General features: G+C 43.0%; 1 protein-coding gene across 3 annotated transcripts in view; it reads right to left on the bottom strand.

The window, feature by feature from the left end:
- The window catches only part of ZBTB20 (zinc finger and BTB domain containing 20), a 1,237,294-nt gene that overhangs the window by 860,686 nt on the left and 358,735 nt on the right, over nt 1–17,873 (bottom strand). For all 3 annotated transcript variants that reach the window (XM_040339120.1, XM_040339122.1, XM_040339123.1), the window contains one exon: nt 2,770–2,825. The gene's annotated coding sequence lies outside the window, so the exon portion shown is untranslated. The remainder of the gene's footprint in view (nt 1–2,769; nt 2,826–17,873) is intronic.

Here is a 17,873-nt window from a genome sequence, read left to right as displayed (position 1 = left end):
TCCAATGGGGCTCAGATTGGAAAACGTGGACAATTAACATGTTTTGTCATCTTAATACAGTTGTGTTAGGTTCAGTCCGCTATGAATGAATCAGCTTTACTTTTGCACCATCCTTTTAAAATCACATTGTATTTTTGATGTCCCATCACTTTCAGCTTCAGGGACAATGCTCACCTGGACAAACAGAAAGGTATATCTTCCCAATGGCTACACATATAACCTGCTAGAGGTTCTAAGTCTGTCCTGATCCATCCAAAGCGGAAAGGAAAAAAAAATGTTGGCTTTAGATACACTTCAAAGTTTTGTAACGTCCAAGCTATTTCAGTCTAAACAGTCCCTCAGGAGTAACATGGTTTTCTAGACCAGCAGGAAGTTGACATAAGACAAACAGCATCCTCACAAATACAGGTTTGTTATTACCCAGTCTACCAGACTGACAGACAAATGCTTGTACAGATCATTTCTTTAACACAATAGCCCTGTATGAATGCATATAAAAGATTCACAGAGATTTTATATTCCACCACCTGCATTGAACCTTTTGAGATCTCTTGCATTCTAACCCTTTTTCGAACACTATGGACCTTCACACAAACACTATAAAATTGCAGAGTTCCTCAAGGAAAGACAACCTTTTAACCATTACCCTACTTGCTCCTTTCACCCTTCCCAACACCCAACCTCCGCCTCCCTGTCAACAAATTCATAGATTGGAACCCCTCTCCCCCATTCTTCATTAAAAAGTGAGAGTTCCCCCATCCCTCAGAGAGTAACTTTACCCTACCTGCCCCTATCCTTTTTTGCCTCTACTATTTCATCCTTAACATCCAACCATATCACTTCCCTGTCCACAAATCGTATATAAAAGACTCACAACGAAGCCTCTGGCTTTACCACCCTATTCCAACCTTTACAAACGTTATGGACCTTCACACCACACACTACAAAATTGCAGAGTTCCTCAGGGAAAGACAACCTCCTAACCTTTACCCTACTTGCCCCTACCCTTTCACCCATCTTAACATCCAACCGACTCACAACGATTTGCAGACGTTCTATCCCACCCCCTGCATTGAACCTTTTTGAGGCCTCTGGCCTTCCAACCCTATTTCAAACTTCACAAAGGCTATGGACCTTCACACCTCAAAATCAAGGAGTTCCCTAGGAAAAGACAACCTTTTAACCTTTACCCTACTTGCTGCTACCCTTTCGTCCCTTCTTAACACCCAACTTTCCCCCCTCTCTGTGCACAAATCCATAGATAGAAACGCCTTGTCCCCACCCCTTATAAAAATGTAAGAGTTCCCCCATCTCCCAGAGGGTAAACCCTCCCTGCCCCTATCCTTTCTTCTCTCTTTCACCCTTTTTAACACCCAACCACCCCCCTTCTCTGTCCATAAATTGTATATAAAAGACTCACAAGGATTTGAAGACATTCTAGCCGAAACACCGTACGCCTGAAGCTCAAAACAAGTCCCTGACCCTTTTTTTCAGGCGGCTTCGGCGTTCCGACAATGTTAAATCACCCCTCCAGCGAAAACAAGGTGAAAAAACGAAGTGTTTTGTCGCGGCAAAACGCTGCAATTTGTCGCGGCAAATCGCGATACAAAACGCTGCGCTAAAGTGTGAATGCAGCCTTAACCTGTACTCTTCTTGCCCCTGCCCTTTTGCCATTCTTAACACCCAACCTTCCCCACCTACCTATTCACAAATCCATAGATAAGAACCCCTCGCCCACATACTTCATAATAAAGTGAGAGTTCCCCAATTCCCCAGAAGGTAAACTCTTAACCTTAACCCTACCTGCCCTATCCTTTCTTCCCTCTACTGTTACATCCTTCTTAACACCCAACCACCCCCCCCCCCCCCCGTCCACAAAGCCTATATATAAAAAAAAAAACACCCTGTGCATTGAGGCCTCTGGCTTTCCCACCCTATTTCAACCTTCACGAATGCATTCACACTACAAAATCGAGGAGTTCCTCAGGGAAAGAAAACCTCTTTACCTTTACCATACCTGCCCCTACACTTTTGCCCTTCTTAACACCCAACCATCCCCACTCCATGTCCACAAATTGTATATAAAAGACTCACAACAATTTGAAGACTTTATATCATGCCCCCTTGGCCTCATGAGGTTCAATGCATGTTTTTTTTTTTTTTTTTTATATATATTATTTGTGCCCCTACCCTTTTGCCCTTCTTAACCCTCTCCCTGTCCACAAATTGTATATAAAAGACTCACAACAATTTGATGACTTTATATCCCACCCCCTGCTTTGAACCTTTTGAGGCCTCTGGCTTTCGCACATTATTTCAAGCTTTACAAACGTTACACACTACACAATACACACTACAAAATCTCTAAGTTCCTCAAGGTAAGACAACCTTTTTAACCTTTACCCTTCTTGCCCCTACCCTTTTCGCCCTTAACAACAAACCTTCCCCCGTTCCTGTTCACAAATCCATAGATAGGAACCCCTCACTGCGTCCCAAATTAAAAAGTGAGAGTGGCCCCATCTTCATCTGACGATCTCACAACCTTTTCAGCCCTACAAGTCCACCATAAAATATCCTATGTTATAAAATGTTAAGTCTTGTGTGGTTGTGTATTGTTCTTGTCATCTTCATACTAAAATTTGCTTTCGAGGCTTGTAGAGTATTCATATCCAATTCTTGTAGTTTTACCGACACAATTAAACCCCAATTTGAAAGCCTTGCATGAAATAACATCCAGAAAAAAGTGAACAAAGAAGAAGATGAACTTACCGATTTGGTGAGTCTAGAGCAGCAGCAGCAGCAGATCCTAAGACTCCTTTCTCATGCTGCAGAGACAAAAAAATAGGATATGTACATTTAGACAGTGTAAATGGGACATCTTGTGTCTTCAAAACATCTGAATGACGAGATATGGATTTGGGTGTGGGAATATTTTGTCTTATGTATACATATCAACATATATTCTCTACCTGGCAGGCACAGGCCAAACAAAACACTCATCAGACAGTCCTTTCAGGTGGTGTAAACACAAAATGCAGCCCTGCCATCGGGTATTGTTGGTGGTAGAGGGGGATTTTACATGTGCAGACTGGAAGGGAAGGATCTGGGAGGCAAATCATTAATTATGTGCCGTTATTAAAGCGGAACTCCAGGCTAATGATAAAAAAAACGTCGAAGCATATAGAAAAGAGAACACAAACACACCCTCAAACGGGTTGAACTGGATAGACTAGTGTCTTTATCCAACCTTACCAACTATAAAACATTGAGAGAAGTCTGACCACGGTGCAGAACTGAAGGCAAATATAAAAGGAATGCAGCTCTGCATTCAATAATACATCATAACATTTAGTAAAAAGTGCAAGTATCTGAATTAGAATTGATGTCAGCATCATTCAGTGCCTGTGCAGCAGAGCTCAGAGAAGAAGCACAAGGAGCTAATCAGTTGTGCAGAGTAACAGAGAGATGAGCTCATCAGTCTTCCGCTTCTCCTTAACCGCTTAAGGACCAGCCGCCACAGTTATTCTGCGGCAGGTTGGCTCCCCTGGGCGAATTGCTGCAATTGTACATCGGTCGCTTTAAGACCACTAGGTGGCGTGACCCTGGAGCCCATACACATGCCCAGGGGGCTCGATGCCCGCCAGCCACCCGCGATCGCTCCTGACAGAGACAAAATGGAGATCTGTCAATGTAAATAGACAGGTCTCCTTTCTGTCAGGGGAGGAAAGACAGATCTGCTGTTCCTACTGATTAGGAACAGCGATTGGTCTCCTCCTCCAGGCAGTCACATCCCCCACCTGTTAGAAACACTCCCTAGGGAACTCATTTAACCCCTTGATCGCCCTCTAGTGTTAACCCCTTCCCTGCCAGTGACATTGATACAGTAATCAGTGGCTATTTTTAGCACTGATCACTGTATAAATGTCAATGGTCCCAAAAAATTTCAAAAGTGTCCGATCTGTCTGCTGCAATGTCGCAGTCCTGCTTTAAAATTTTACCAAAAATATGTAGAAGAGTACATATTGGCTTAAACTTATGAAAAAAAAAATTTTTTTTTTGGATGTGTATTACAGCAAAAAGTTAAAAATATATATATTTTTTTTTTCAAAATTGTCTTTTTCAGTTTATAGCGCAATCAATAAAAACCGCAGAGGTGATCAAATACCACTAAAATAAAGCTCTATTTGCGGGGAAAAAAGGACGTCAATTCTGTTTGGGTACAACGTCGCCCCTGGTCATTAAGGGGGAACATCCTTCTTGTCCTTCCGGTCCTAAGTGGTTAAAGTTTTTCTAAAGCATTAAAAAAGGAGTATGGGATTTTTTTTTTTTGTTAGAATGATACTTGAATGAATGAATGAATAACTTGTATAACGCTACAAATGCAAACTAAATCGCCTCAAGGCCACTTACCTAGGTGGATGCTGTCTCCTGCCAGCTCTAACACCGCCAAATCACTCAGGTCTTAATGCTCCATTAGCAAAGGAGAGCTGTTGACTTTCAATCACTGACTCTCGGCTCTGCCCCCTCCCCACTGCGCTCACTGGAGTGCTGGGCTTTGGAGCGTCTGGCATCAACGGCTTTCTGACAGCCTGAGACAGGTACCGGATTTACCGCCCTTCCTGATCAGGCCATTTTTTTTTTTGGCGATACGGCACTGCGTCACTTTAACTGACAGTTGCGCAGTCGTGTGACGTTGTAACCAAACAAAATTTGTGTCATTTTTTTCTCCACAAATAGAGCTTTCTTTTGGTGGTATTTGATCACCTCTGCGATTTTCATTTTTTTGTGCTATAAACAAAAAGAGAGCGACAATTTTGAAAAAAAAAGCAATATTTTTTACTTTTGCTATAATAAATATCCACAAAAATGTTTTTAAAAAAATTCTTCCTCAGTTTAGGCCAATGTATATTCTTCTACATATTTTTGGTTAAAAAAAAAAAAAAAAATCACAAGCGTATATTGATTGGTTTGCGCACAATTTAGAGCGTCTACAAACTATGGGATAGATTTGTGGCATTTGTATTATTAATTTTTTTACTAGTAAAAAAGGACTGCGACATTGCGACGGACAGACCGGACACTTTTTTGGGACCATTGACATTTATACAGCGATCAGAGCTAAAAATAGCCACTGATTACTGTATAAATGTCACTGGCAATGAAGGGGTAACACTAGTGGGGATCAAGGGGTTAAATGTGTTCCCTGGGAGGTGTTTCTAACTGTGGGAGGAGGGGACTGACTAAAGGAGGAGACATATCGCTGTTCTTGATCACTAGGAACAGACAATCACTCTCTCTTCCCCTGTCAGAACGGGGATCTGTTTGTTTACATTGACAGATCCCCATTCTGGCTCTCTGTGGTGGCCATCAGACATCATCGGTCACGGGCATCGGCTCCGGTGCCACGCCACCACTCAATCTATTGCACGAATCTATTTACAGCTGCGGCGATTTGTGCAATAGAGCCAACCTGCCACCGTATAATTATATACGCGCGTATTCATGCTTATTTGCACTTTTGAATACAGCGTTGTCCGACGTTTTTGTACTTCGACGTTTTTTATCTTAGCCAATAGGAAAAATTATCATGTTTTCATCACTTGTTGCTATGTTGGTAGATTTTTTTTATCTTCTGCCTGGGTGAAATGTTCTATTGATTAAAGCGACAAAACGCCCGTAGCAAACTCTTGTTGTCGTGCTAGTCGTTTGAATCGAGCGTTTCCATTACTTTCTATGGGAAATAGAAACGCTCAAAAACGCCCAAACCGCCCGATTCGTGCGACAAAAAAGGGTACGGAACTTATTTGAGCTTCAGGCGTTCGGCGTCAGGCGTTTTGGAGTGGAGATGTTAACCATCTCCATAGGGAATAATGTATTTTTTCCCCTCTAGCGTTTTTGAGCGTCGCACTTCAGGCGACAAAACGCTCAGGTGTGAATGCAGCCTTAGGCTTTCAGCAGGTTGGCCTCTACAAGTTCAGCGGTGCCAAAAACTGCCTACAAATCGAGAGTAACTGAGCATGTGCAGAGAAGGATGAGACTGTGTATTATTGGATTTTAAACAGTATAGACACTTATTTACAGTAAAACCTTGGTTTGAGAGTAACTTGGTTTGAGAGCATTTTGCAAGACAAGCAAAAATGTTTTAATAAATCTTGCCTTGATATACAAGCGATGTCTTGATATAAGAGTAGCGTCATGTCACAACTAAGTATTAAAAAAGAAGAGAGGAGCCTCTAAACGTAGCAATATGGTTACATTTAAAGATGGTATAACCGTACTTATATTTTTGGCACAATAAACCATTTTACTGATTTAAAAAAAAAAAAAAGATGGTATAACATTTAGCACCTTATTGCTACACTTAGAGGTGCTTCTCTTTTATACCCTGTAAAAAAAATGCTTTGATATACAAGTACTTTGGATTACAAGCATGTTTCTGGAATGAATTATGCTCGCAAACCAAGTTTTTACTCTACTAATATTTTACATAGCTATACCTGGAAAAGGGGCCAGCCTGAAGTGACCTAATTTTCTGACTATTAACCACTTAACCCCCGGACCATATTGCTGGTCAAAGACCAGAGCACTTTTTGCGATTCGGCACTGCGTCGCTTTAACTGACAATTGCACGGTCGTGCGACGTGACTCCCAAACAAAATTGGGGTCCTTTTTTTCCCACAAATAGAGCTTTCTTTTAGTGGCATTTGATCACCTCTGCGATTTTTAGTTTTTGCGCTATAAACAAAAATAGAGCGACAATTTTGAAAAAAAAATAAAGAATATTTTTTACTTTTTGCTATAATAAATATCCTCCAAAAATATATAAAAAAAAAAAATTTTTCCTCAGTTTGGGCCGATACGTATTCTTCTACATATTTTTCGTAAAAAAAAATAGCAATAAGCGTTTATTGATTGGTTTGCGCAAAACTTTTAGCGTTTACAAAATAAGGGGTATTTTTATGGCATTTTTATTAATATTTTTTTTTTACTAGTAATGGCGGCGATCAGCGATTTTTTTTCCCGGTACTGTGACATTATGGCAGACACTTCGGAACACTTTTGACACATTTTTGGGACCATTGTCATTTTTATAGCGATCAGTGCTATAAAAATGCATTGGATTACTATAAAAATGCCACTGGCAGTGAAGGGGTTAACACTAGCGGGCGGGGAAGGGGTTAAGTATGTTCCCTGGGTGTGTTCTAACTGAAGGGGGGGTGGCCTGACTAGGGGAAATGACTGATCTTCTGTTCATACATTGTATGAACAGAAGATCAGCATTTCTCTCCCTGACAGGACCGGGAGCTGTGTGTTTACACAGACAGCTCCCGGTCCTCGCTCTGTAACGAGCGATCACGTGTGCCCGGCGGCGATCACGCCCGCCGGGCACACGCACGGGAGTCGGGGGCGAGCGCGTCAAGAGCTGACGTATAGCTATGGGCTCTTGCGCAGGGGAGCCGACCTGCCACTGTAGAACTGCGGCGGCTAGTCGGCAAGCAGTTAAATGAGCAAGTCGGTTGTGTTGCAGTGCTCATGTGATAAAAAAGGGTCAGTCTGATTAGCTACTTCTTCTTTTCTCTATCCAATCACTGGCTCGTGGGGGGACAAGACCTGCAAGAGTTACTTTACTGCAGCAGAGAAAAAGCAGGTCTCTCCTGCCCTGCCAAAACGGGGCTGCAATATGTAGCAGAACTCTGTACATTTTAGAACTGGACAGACAGAATTAGAATCCTTTATCTGGTAAAAAAAAAAAACAGCACCCTTATACGTATTCCATCTGTGTATTTAGCCGTCTGCCTTGAGTACGGCTTTAAAACAGCCCTTACTGAGTAACAAACTCTTAAGCCAAGTGCTCTGTAGCGGGCACCATATGGTGACAGAGACTACCATTGTTAGAATAATCCTCTTGACAGCACTAAGGGAGCCTGCCGAAGTTTCTATGCAAACCATAGTTGGCATGCTCCTAAAAGTTGGGGTATTTCAGGAAGCCGCAATGGTGCTCTTAAGAAGATTATTCTAAACAACAAAAGGTACGCACTTTATGGGGCCTACTCACCAGGATTTAGCTTAGCTTTATAGTTCAAAACTGGTAGGAGTGACTAGAGCCATTCCAGTGTCATCTCTCCCACTTGAGCTGGTGGTAAATTATAAATACTGTACTGGTCTGCTATGGGTTATACTGGGAGTGTCTTCCCTCCGGGGGGAGAATTAGGCTGGGGAAAAAACAGGAGGACATTTGCAGAAATATTATATGTGGGGGCCGGTGGGCTTGGGTGATGATACTTCACCATTCACACCCAGAAGAAAAAAAAATGTTAGATTTCTTAAAACCAGCTGCTGAACGTTGTTGTGCCAAATCACTCACTGCTTAAAAAAAAAAAAAAATATATAGCCAGATTCAGGTAGAGTTACGCCGGCGTATCAGTAGATACGCCGTCATAACTCCGAATCTGCGCCGTCGTATATTTAAGTGTATTCTCAAATTGAGATACACTTAAATCTAGCTAAGATACGACCGCCGGCACCGTCGTATCTTAGCTGTCTATTTACGCCGGGCGTGTACGCTTATTTACGCCTAGAATGCGTAAATCATTCACGAACGTACACTTGCCCGTCGCAGTAAAGATACGCCGTTTACGTAAGGCGTTTTCAGGCCTAAAGATATTCCACCAAAAAGATGGCGCAGCCAATGTTAAGTACGGATGTCGGAACCGCGTCGAATTTCATGTCGTTTGCGTAAGTCGATTCAGAATAGGGCTGGGCGTAATTTACGTTCACGTCGAAACCAATGAGTCTTTGCGGCGTAATTTGGAGCATGCGCGCTGGGTTACGTCCACGGACGGCGCGCATGCACTGTACGTTCAAAACGACAATTACGTGGGGTCATGCCTTATTAGCATAAAACACGCCCACCTCTTCCCAATTTGAATTAGGCGCGCTTACGCCGGCACATTTACGCTATGCCACCGTAACTTAGGACACAAGTGCTTTGTGAATACAGCACTTGCCTCTCTAACTTGCGGCGGTGTAACGTAAATGACATACGTTACGCCCGCACAAAGTTACGCCGGCGTACGTAAATCTGGCTAAGACTATTGCTTGCATCTGCATACTAAAAAATAAAAATAAAATAAAAAATAGTACACACTTGTACAAAAGTTTTGAGAAAGACACAAATATTAATTTTCACAAAGTTTGTTTTTATCAGATGTTACTAATGGTATACTGCAATATAGCTACAAGCATTTCCTTTTTTTTTTCTGTTTCAAATATTTTATTGAATTTTATAATTATCAATTAAATCCTATTAACAGAGCACATACAAAAATTTGATAGAAATAGATATTCTATTAACAGAACATGTACAATAGTATAGTAGAAAAAGGCGTAATCATTTAGGAAAGTAACTCTTACAAATGCAAATGAAAATAGATAACCTAGCGGATTGTAGGATAAGATTATGTAACATGAAGTGTCATAATCATAGCTTCATGGCAGCTATTTGACGATAAGTAATTGAGAAATTAAGTTGAAATAATATAATATAATTATGTCATCTATGAAGAGAATAGAATTGGATGAACCTATAAAGCAGTGGTTTCCAACCTGGGGGTCGAATGTTGATTTGCCAGGGGTCACCGAATCCTGGGCTGCTACTGAAGTCTGCACCACTCTCCCAGACCTTTTGCGGCTGCCCAGCAGGGCTGTCTCTTGAGCCTGTGGCCGCCCAGCTGGGCTGTTCCTGGAGCCCGCGGCTGCCCACTCAGCCTCTTTGCAAGCGACCCTTCAGTTCATGGAATGGCTGGCCCTATCTCCTGATTTCGACCACAAAGTTTGAGACACAGTGAAGCTGAAGACACAGTGAGTAACACTACCTGTGATTATATTTGCCATTAAAAGTCCACATTACAGTTTTTAGATCAGCAGATGACCTTGATCAAGAGCACCTAAGTTGGCTCATCAGAACTCCCCCAGCACTGCCACTGACCCACCCCTCACCAGCACTGCCATTGATCCCACCCCCCATCAGCACTGCCACTCATCCCAACTCCCCGCCAGCACCCCACCAAGGAGTAAGAGAAGGGATACAAATTGAGAATACATGGAAGGGAGAAAAAGAATAAGAGAAAGAACAAGAAAGACAGCTAGAGAGAGGGATGGGGAAAAAATAAGAAATTAGAATAGAGTGAGATAAAAGGGAAAGAAATTAGAAGAAAGAGAAAGAGTGGTACATCCTAAAATGTACCATAAGGGGTTTTAACACCGTATTGCTGCGTACACACAATCAGACATTCCGACAACAAAACCGTGTATTTTTTTTCCCCGGCGGATTGTTCGCTCAAACTTGTCTTGCACACAAATGTCAGAAATTCCGAACGTCAAGAACGCGGTCACATACAACACTACGACGAGCCGAGAAAAGTTCAATGATTCCGAGCATGCATAGAATTTTTGTGCGTCGGAATTGCATACAGACGATCGGAATTTCCAACAAGAACTTTTGTTGTCAGAAAAATTGAGAACCGGCTCTCAAACATTTGTTGTCGGAAATTCTGACAGCAAATGTCCGATGGAGCCTACACACGGTCGGAATATCCGTCCAAAAGCTCATATCGAACATTTGTTGTCACAGATTCCTGACCGTGTGTACGCAGCATATGAGTGGAGGGGAGCACTAAATGTTCATGGGTTAGGGGCCCAAATTACTTGTCTTGCCTTGGGTGCGGATAACCCACGCTACGAAAATAATTTTACTGTTAGGGGTCCCCACAACTTGGAAAATGGTATCAAGGGGTCACGGCACTAGAAAGGTTGAGAACCACTGCTATAAAGAAATATATAAGTTAATGCGTTGTAGAATAGCTGGGGGAATAAACTAGGCTAAACCAGGGCCAAGTTCCTTCTCTTGGCTTGGCTTTATCTGGTGTGAAGGTCAAAAATCCCAACCATTCAAAGCATCTTCTATTACAGTTGGTATATCAGATAATTAACAAGAATAAACCCAGTAGAGGGGATAGGGCACAGAGGGGAGAGAGAAAGAAATGTCCAGGGGGATCAATGGTTAGAGAATCAGGTGAAGGTAATCATAGTAGCGGGGTGGATATTATAATCTCTCAGGGAAAAATTAGTGAACAGTCCAATCCAGGGGGTAAATGATCCAAGGTCTCCATAAGGATTCAAAATTAGAAACTTTATCTAGCAGTATAGCTTCAGTTTTAGCATGTATCATAGATTGTGTGACTCTATGCAGAGAGAGTTTGATTTCCACGCTTTTGCTACAGTTTGTTGAGCTGCCGTGGTTATAAAAAGAAGTAATTTGAATTGGCGGTGCGTTTTGATTTGTGGTTTTGAGAAGTGCTACTGAGGGATCGGGTTTAAGGGTTATATTGAATATAGTAGAAAGAATTTTGAAGATTTCTGACCAAAAAGGAGCTTACTATGAGACATTCCCACCATATATGTACGTGTGAACCAGGAGTAGTACAGCCTCGAAAACCGTGAGAGGAATATTGGGGGGAAATTTGGGATATTCTGGATGGGACCAGATACCACCTAGTTAGCACCTCATTTGTTTCGAGAGCCACTATATTTGGTGTGGCTGATTTAGTTGTTTGCCAAATTTGAAACCAGTCTAGTTCATTTGGTTGAAGATGAAGGTCAGTTTTCCATTTGGTTGTGTATGTTGGAGGAGAAGCGGTTACATGAGAGAGTAATTGTTCAGATATGACAGAAATAAGCCCACGTCTATGGGGGTCCGATTTGCAAGCATTTTCAAAGACTGTGAAGTCAGAAGTTTGTGTGTCAGTGAGTTTGTTGTGTTCCAAAAAAAAAAATTTAATTTGGAGATATCGAAAGGTTTCTGTGGATGGGAGGGAATATGTTTTGCATAAGTCCGGAAATTGTATGATATTTTGAGAATTAAATAAATGATGGACTCCAATTAAACCTACATTTGACCACTCTGAAAAATAATTTGGGAAGGACCAGACTGGGTAGAAGAAGGGTTACGTAAGAATGAGAGGAGGGTCCAAATCTGGTTTTCAATCTGTACCAAATGGAAAGGCTGTGTTTGGTAATAGGTTTTGTGATTTTTCTTCCGCTTTGTAGGAGGTAACCATAGTAAATTTGCAATAGAAAGAGGGTCACAGTCGATTGACTCCAATGATACACATAATGGAATTCCCTTTAGCTACAAGCATTTCAAAAGGGTCAAAGGCTTTTATTGACAATTAAATGAAGTTGATGCAAAGAGTCAATATTTGCAGTATTGACCCTTCTTTTTCAAGACCTCTGCAATTCGACCCCCCCCCCCCCTCCCCGAATCAACTTCTGGGCCACTGATGGCAGCCCATTCTTGCATAACCAATGCTTAGAGGTCGTCAGAATTTGTGTTTTTTTTTTTTTTCACCCTTCTCTTGAGAATTGATCACAAGTTCCCAATGGGATTAAGGTTTGGGGATTTTCCTGGCCTTGGACCCAAAATTTCAATGTTTTGTTCCCCAAGCCACTTAGTTATCACTTTTTCCTTATGACAAGGTGTTCCATCATGCTGGAAAAAACACCAAACTGTTCCTGGATGGTTGGGAGAAGTTGCTCTCGGAGGATGTTTTTGTGCCATTCTTAATTCATGGCTGTGTTCTTAGGCAAAATTTGGAGTAAGCCCACTCCCTTGTCTGAGAAGCAACCCCACACATGAATGGTCTCAGGATGCTTTACTGTTGGCATGACACAGGACTGATGGTAGCGCTCACCTTTTCGTCTCTGGACAAGGTTTTTTCTGATGCCACAAACAAACGGAAAGGAGATTTATCAGAGAAAATTACTTTCCCCCAGTCCTCAGCAGTCCAATCCATGTACCTTTTGCAGAATATCAGTCTGTTCCTGATGTTTTTCCTGGAGAAAAGTGGCTTCTTTGCTGCCCTTCTTGACACCAGGCCATCCTCCAAAAGTCTTCTCCTCACTGTGCGTGCCCCAAAGTACTCACACCTGCCTTCTCCCAGTCCTGAGCAAGCTCTTCACTGGTGGTTCCCCCGATCCCGCAGCTGAATCAACTGTAGGAGACGCTCCTGGCGCTTGCTGGACTTTCTTGGGCGCCCTGAAGCCTTCTTCACAAAAGCAGTGGAAATGTTTTTTTTTTTTTATACGATAAAGTTTATTTTCATGGCAAAGAGGGACTTTGCAATTAATTGCAATTCATCCGACAACTCTTCATAACATTCTGGAGTATATGCAAATTACCATCATAAAAACTGAGGCAGAAGACTTTGTGAAAATGTATATTTGTGTCATTCTCAAAACTTTTGGCCACGGCTGTAGCTACAACACTACCCAAATTCCTCGACTTCTAGCTCCAAGTATGTTGCCATTTCTGTGGGACAGAGGATGTAAAGGAGGGCAAAGGACACTGATTGGGGGGCCTGGGATGCTGGTGGTGGGCGGGGGGGACAGGACAGAGGACACTACTATGAGGAGTGGAGGCCACTTCAGTTGAGGGGGGTGATGTGAAGGGGGCAGAGGACACTGATATCGATGGGCAGTGGACACTACAGTGGGGGGTGATGAGAAGGGGGGCAAAGTACCCTGCTATGGGGGACAGAGGACACTAATGTGGGGGGGTAGCAAAGGGGCAGAGGACACTACTGTTGGGGGGAGAGTACATAACTGTGGGGGGGGGGTAATGTGAAGGAGGGCAGAGGACACTAATGTGGGGGTTGGGGTAAAGGACACTATGGGGGGTTAAAAAAGTGATCTTGGAATTTCCAGTTGGAAAACTTGCATTTCCCATTTGTACAAAAAGCAAAGCACGAGAAAGGCTAGACATAGTAAAATACAAAGCAACAACGCAATTAATAATTACATGGGTATATATGAGTATAATTTTGCTTTAAAGTTCCCCACTGTTGCAATTAATTAAAAATAGGATAATATTTGCACATTTTTATGTGATCATAACTCAAGATCCCGTTTAAGACCTGTACTGCTTATTGGGCATGAGATTCACACAAAGGGGAACATATATTAAAGTAAAAAAATGAACCACCAATAAACGTTATCACTTTAATCACGTTCACTCCAGGCCTAACTGATCAGACAAATTAATGCCTGCAAAATTGCATGTTTTATCGCTTTCCATAAACGTTTTAGGGCTTGTTAGTTCAATGATTAAGCAAAAATCTAAAATGAAAATTGTTGGAAATTTAGTAATAAAGAAAATGTGAAAATCGGAATAATAAAAATAATAATTTTTTATGCGTATATAAAGCCCAAACTTTATTCTTTAAGTTTTGGAACAAAAAGTTGGAAATAGTTAAAACCTGTAACAGAAATTTATGGCTGGGGAGATTTGTTCTTTCAATTTGACAATGGTCACCAGGACAGAAATTGATAAGAATAAGAAATAAAGCTGGCCAAGGGTCAGCAAGCTGTTGATCGTGATCTACCCATCGACCGTGGGCAGCCAATGGTAGATTACGAACACATCCCTGCGTTGCCGGACTCCGCTGCTCTCATCTTTAATGTAGAGTATAGAGCAAAAGGCAGCATAGTACTGGATGGAGGGCGGAACAGGGAGTCGGGTGGTCCTAGCAACCAATCACCAGCTTGTTAATATAAAATGTTAACTCCGGCAGCTTCTAGTTCCCTCCATCCAGTATTGTGCTGCCTCCCGCTCTCTACCCTACTGTACACCAGTTGTACGGTAGGAGAATGCTTTTATTCGGAGGGGGGGGGGTGATGTGAAGGAAGCAAAGTACCCATGTTGGGGGGTAGAGGACACTGCTTGCTATGGGGGGTAATGTAAAGGAGGGCAGAGGACACTGATTGGGGGGCCTAGGATACTGTGGAGAAGGGGGGGACAGGACAGGGGACACTATTACGAGGGGCAGAGGCCACTACAGTTGAGGGGGGTGATGTGAAGGGGGGCAGAGAACACTGCTATCGGGGGCAATGGACACTACAGTGGGGGGGTGATGTGAAGGGGGGCAGAGGACCTTGCTATGGGGGACAGAGGATACTACTGTATGGGGGCAGAGGACACTAGTGTGGGGGGAGATGGGTAGCAGAGGACACTACTGTTGGGGGGGCAGACTACATAACTGTGAAGGGGGCAGAGGATAATACTGCGGGGGTTGGGTTACAAGACACTATGGGGGGGTTATGAAATGATATGAAGGGGGGCAGAGGATATTAATGTGAGGGTGGGAACATATGACACCACTATGACATATTATGTGTTCTTCTTTTTATTAGAGGCTTGCCAGTAGGGACACTGCGACCAGGGGGCAGTGGACACTACAGTGTGGGGGGGGGGGTGATGTGAAGGGGGTCAGAGGATACTACTGTGGGGGTTGGGGTACAGGACACTATGGGGGGGTGTTAGGAAGTGATATGAAGGGGGCAGAGGATATTACTGTGGGAGTTGGGGGTGGGGGAACAGGACACAGTGGGGGGGGGGTGAAGGGGGCAGAGTACCCTGCTATGGGGAGCAGAGGATACTACTGAATGGGGGGTGGGGGCAGAGGCCACTACTGTTGGGGGGGGCAGAGTACATAACTGTGTGTGTGGGGGGAGGTGATGTGAAGGGGGAAGGGGGGCAGAGTACATAACTGTGTGTGTATGGGGGGTGATGTGAAGGGGGGCAGAGGTCACTACTGTTGGGGGGCAGAGTACATAACTGTGTGTGTGGGGGGGGGGGTGATGTGAAGGGGGCAGAGGTCACTACTGTTGGGGGGCAGAGTACATAACTGTGTGTGTGGGGGGGTGAAGTGAAGGAGGGCAGAGGTCACAATTGTGGGGGTTGGGGTACAGAACACTACTATAGGGGGGGTTATGAAGTGATATGAAGAGGGGGCACTTGTGAAGACTCAATCCCAAGTGGTTGGGCCATGCCCCGGCTCCCTCCTCATTGGTTGTGATTGACGTCAATGGCTCCCACTGTTGCCTCGGTCCAATGATGGTCCGATTGAGATCAGGCTCAGGTAAGTATTTAGGGGGAGCTGTGGGGGCTGCAGTTAAAAAAAACCTTCAGCCTTTAGAGTCACTATTACATTTGCAAAAAAACAAAAAAATTTAATTTACAGGAAAAATAATATGGAGAGAGAAAGCGGCAACAAGCAGAGTTTTGAACTGCACGTGCAAGGCAAAGAATATCGCGTTCCACACCGGGACCCTCACCAAGCACAACATTTATTTCCAACATATCAGTCTACAGCAACAAAAAAATACATGAGATGTGCTTTGGCATATAAACCTCTGGCTGCAAACACCTATTGAAGCACCAATAAAACCAAAAATTGGAAGTTCAGTTTATTTTTCTCAAGGTCCTTCTGAATCCTCTCTAAGAAACCAGGCTCAGTACATGTTATCCCCGTGTTTGCACAGCCTTCCTGCAGGTGCGCTGGTTTCCTCCTACGATCCCAAACTGTCTAAAGAATATTCCAAGGAACTCTGTTGCAGATTTCCTCTCATAGAGCAGGTGCATTGCCATGTGTTGTGGCAACCGTGTTTTAACCACTTGCTGACCAGGGCTTTTCCTGGAACTAATGCCGCGTACACACGATCATTTTTCGGCATGAAAAAAAAACGAGGTTTTTCGGCATGTAGAAAAAACTTTGCTTTTCCAACTTCATCATTAAAACGATGTTGCCCACACACCATCGTTTTAAAAAAATGCTTTAGCAAAGCGCGGTGACGTACAACATGTACGATGGCACTATAAAGGTGAAGTTCCATGCGGATGATGCCACCCTTGGGGCTGCTTTAGCTGATTTCGTGTTAGTAAAAGACGATTTGCGCTTTTCTGTCTGTTACAGCGTGATGAATGTGTTTACTCCATTATGAACGGTAGTTTTACCAGAACGAGCGCTCCCGTCTCATAACTTGCTTCTGAGCATGCGCATTTTTTTCACGTCGTTAAAGCCCACACGCGACCATTTTTTACGACATAAAAAACAACGTGAAAAATTAGAGCATGTTCTAATGCCCATTTTTTACATCGTGAAAAATGCTCTGGAGCCCACACACGATCGTTTTTAATGGCATTAAAAAAAAACGTCATTTTTTTACAACCAGAAAAACGGTCGTGTGTACGCGGCATTACTGTGACAATACAGGCCACCATAGTAATTACCTGTATTAATTCACAACCCTATATAAAGCCACTCCCTAAAGGCCTCCATCCAGTTATCTCCTGATGAAGTTACTTGACTGTAACAAACACGTGCGGGAACGCAGGGCACCAGAAGTGATATTGGACGAGGTCGCAACTCGTTTTTGATATGCCTGTCTGATACTTGGTTATGTTATTGCTGCTGATTCCAATAAATGTTGTAATTCCAAACTATCGAGCATCCCTCTTTACATTCCCCCATGCCCCAATGTGAGGCTATCTGATACAGATACACCAGGGACACGTAAAGGGGACTTTGATGCCAAAGTAAATATACATACCAGCGGAGCCTGAGACGTCAGGAGCCACCAGGAGATTGAAAGACACACTTGTACGCTGTTACCTTACAGCGGTAAGGTAAGGGGACACCTATACCCCAGGTTGCACGGAGAACCAGCAACCACCTATCGGTGGCACTCCATACCAGAGATTGACTACTAGCACCAGCACCTTCACCCTGATCACAGTGCACACACAGCCATCCACCAAGCTTGCACCTTATGGACATTATCTGAACTGCGTTTTTTTTTGTTTTTATTCATTTTTATTTCATTTTATGGAATTTTAGTATGAATATATTTATTTATTTATTTATTTATGGTTGCACATGTCACATGATGATGCCATTTTAAAGATTTTATGAGTTTATTCTCACATCTATTTTGTGGTACACTTTTCACAGTATTTGGACACTTCATTGTTTATA

The sequence above is a fragment of the Rana temporaria genome, chromosome 2, assembly GCF_905171775.1.
Source record: "Rana temporaria chromosome 2, aRanTem1.1, whole genome shotgun sequence".
Lineage (NCBI taxonomy): Eukaryota > Metazoa > Chordata > Amphibia > Anura > Ranidae > Rana > Rana temporaria.
The sequence above is the reverse complement of the archived record's forward strand: the minus strand, read 5'-3'. Positions and strand labels throughout refer to the sequence as shown.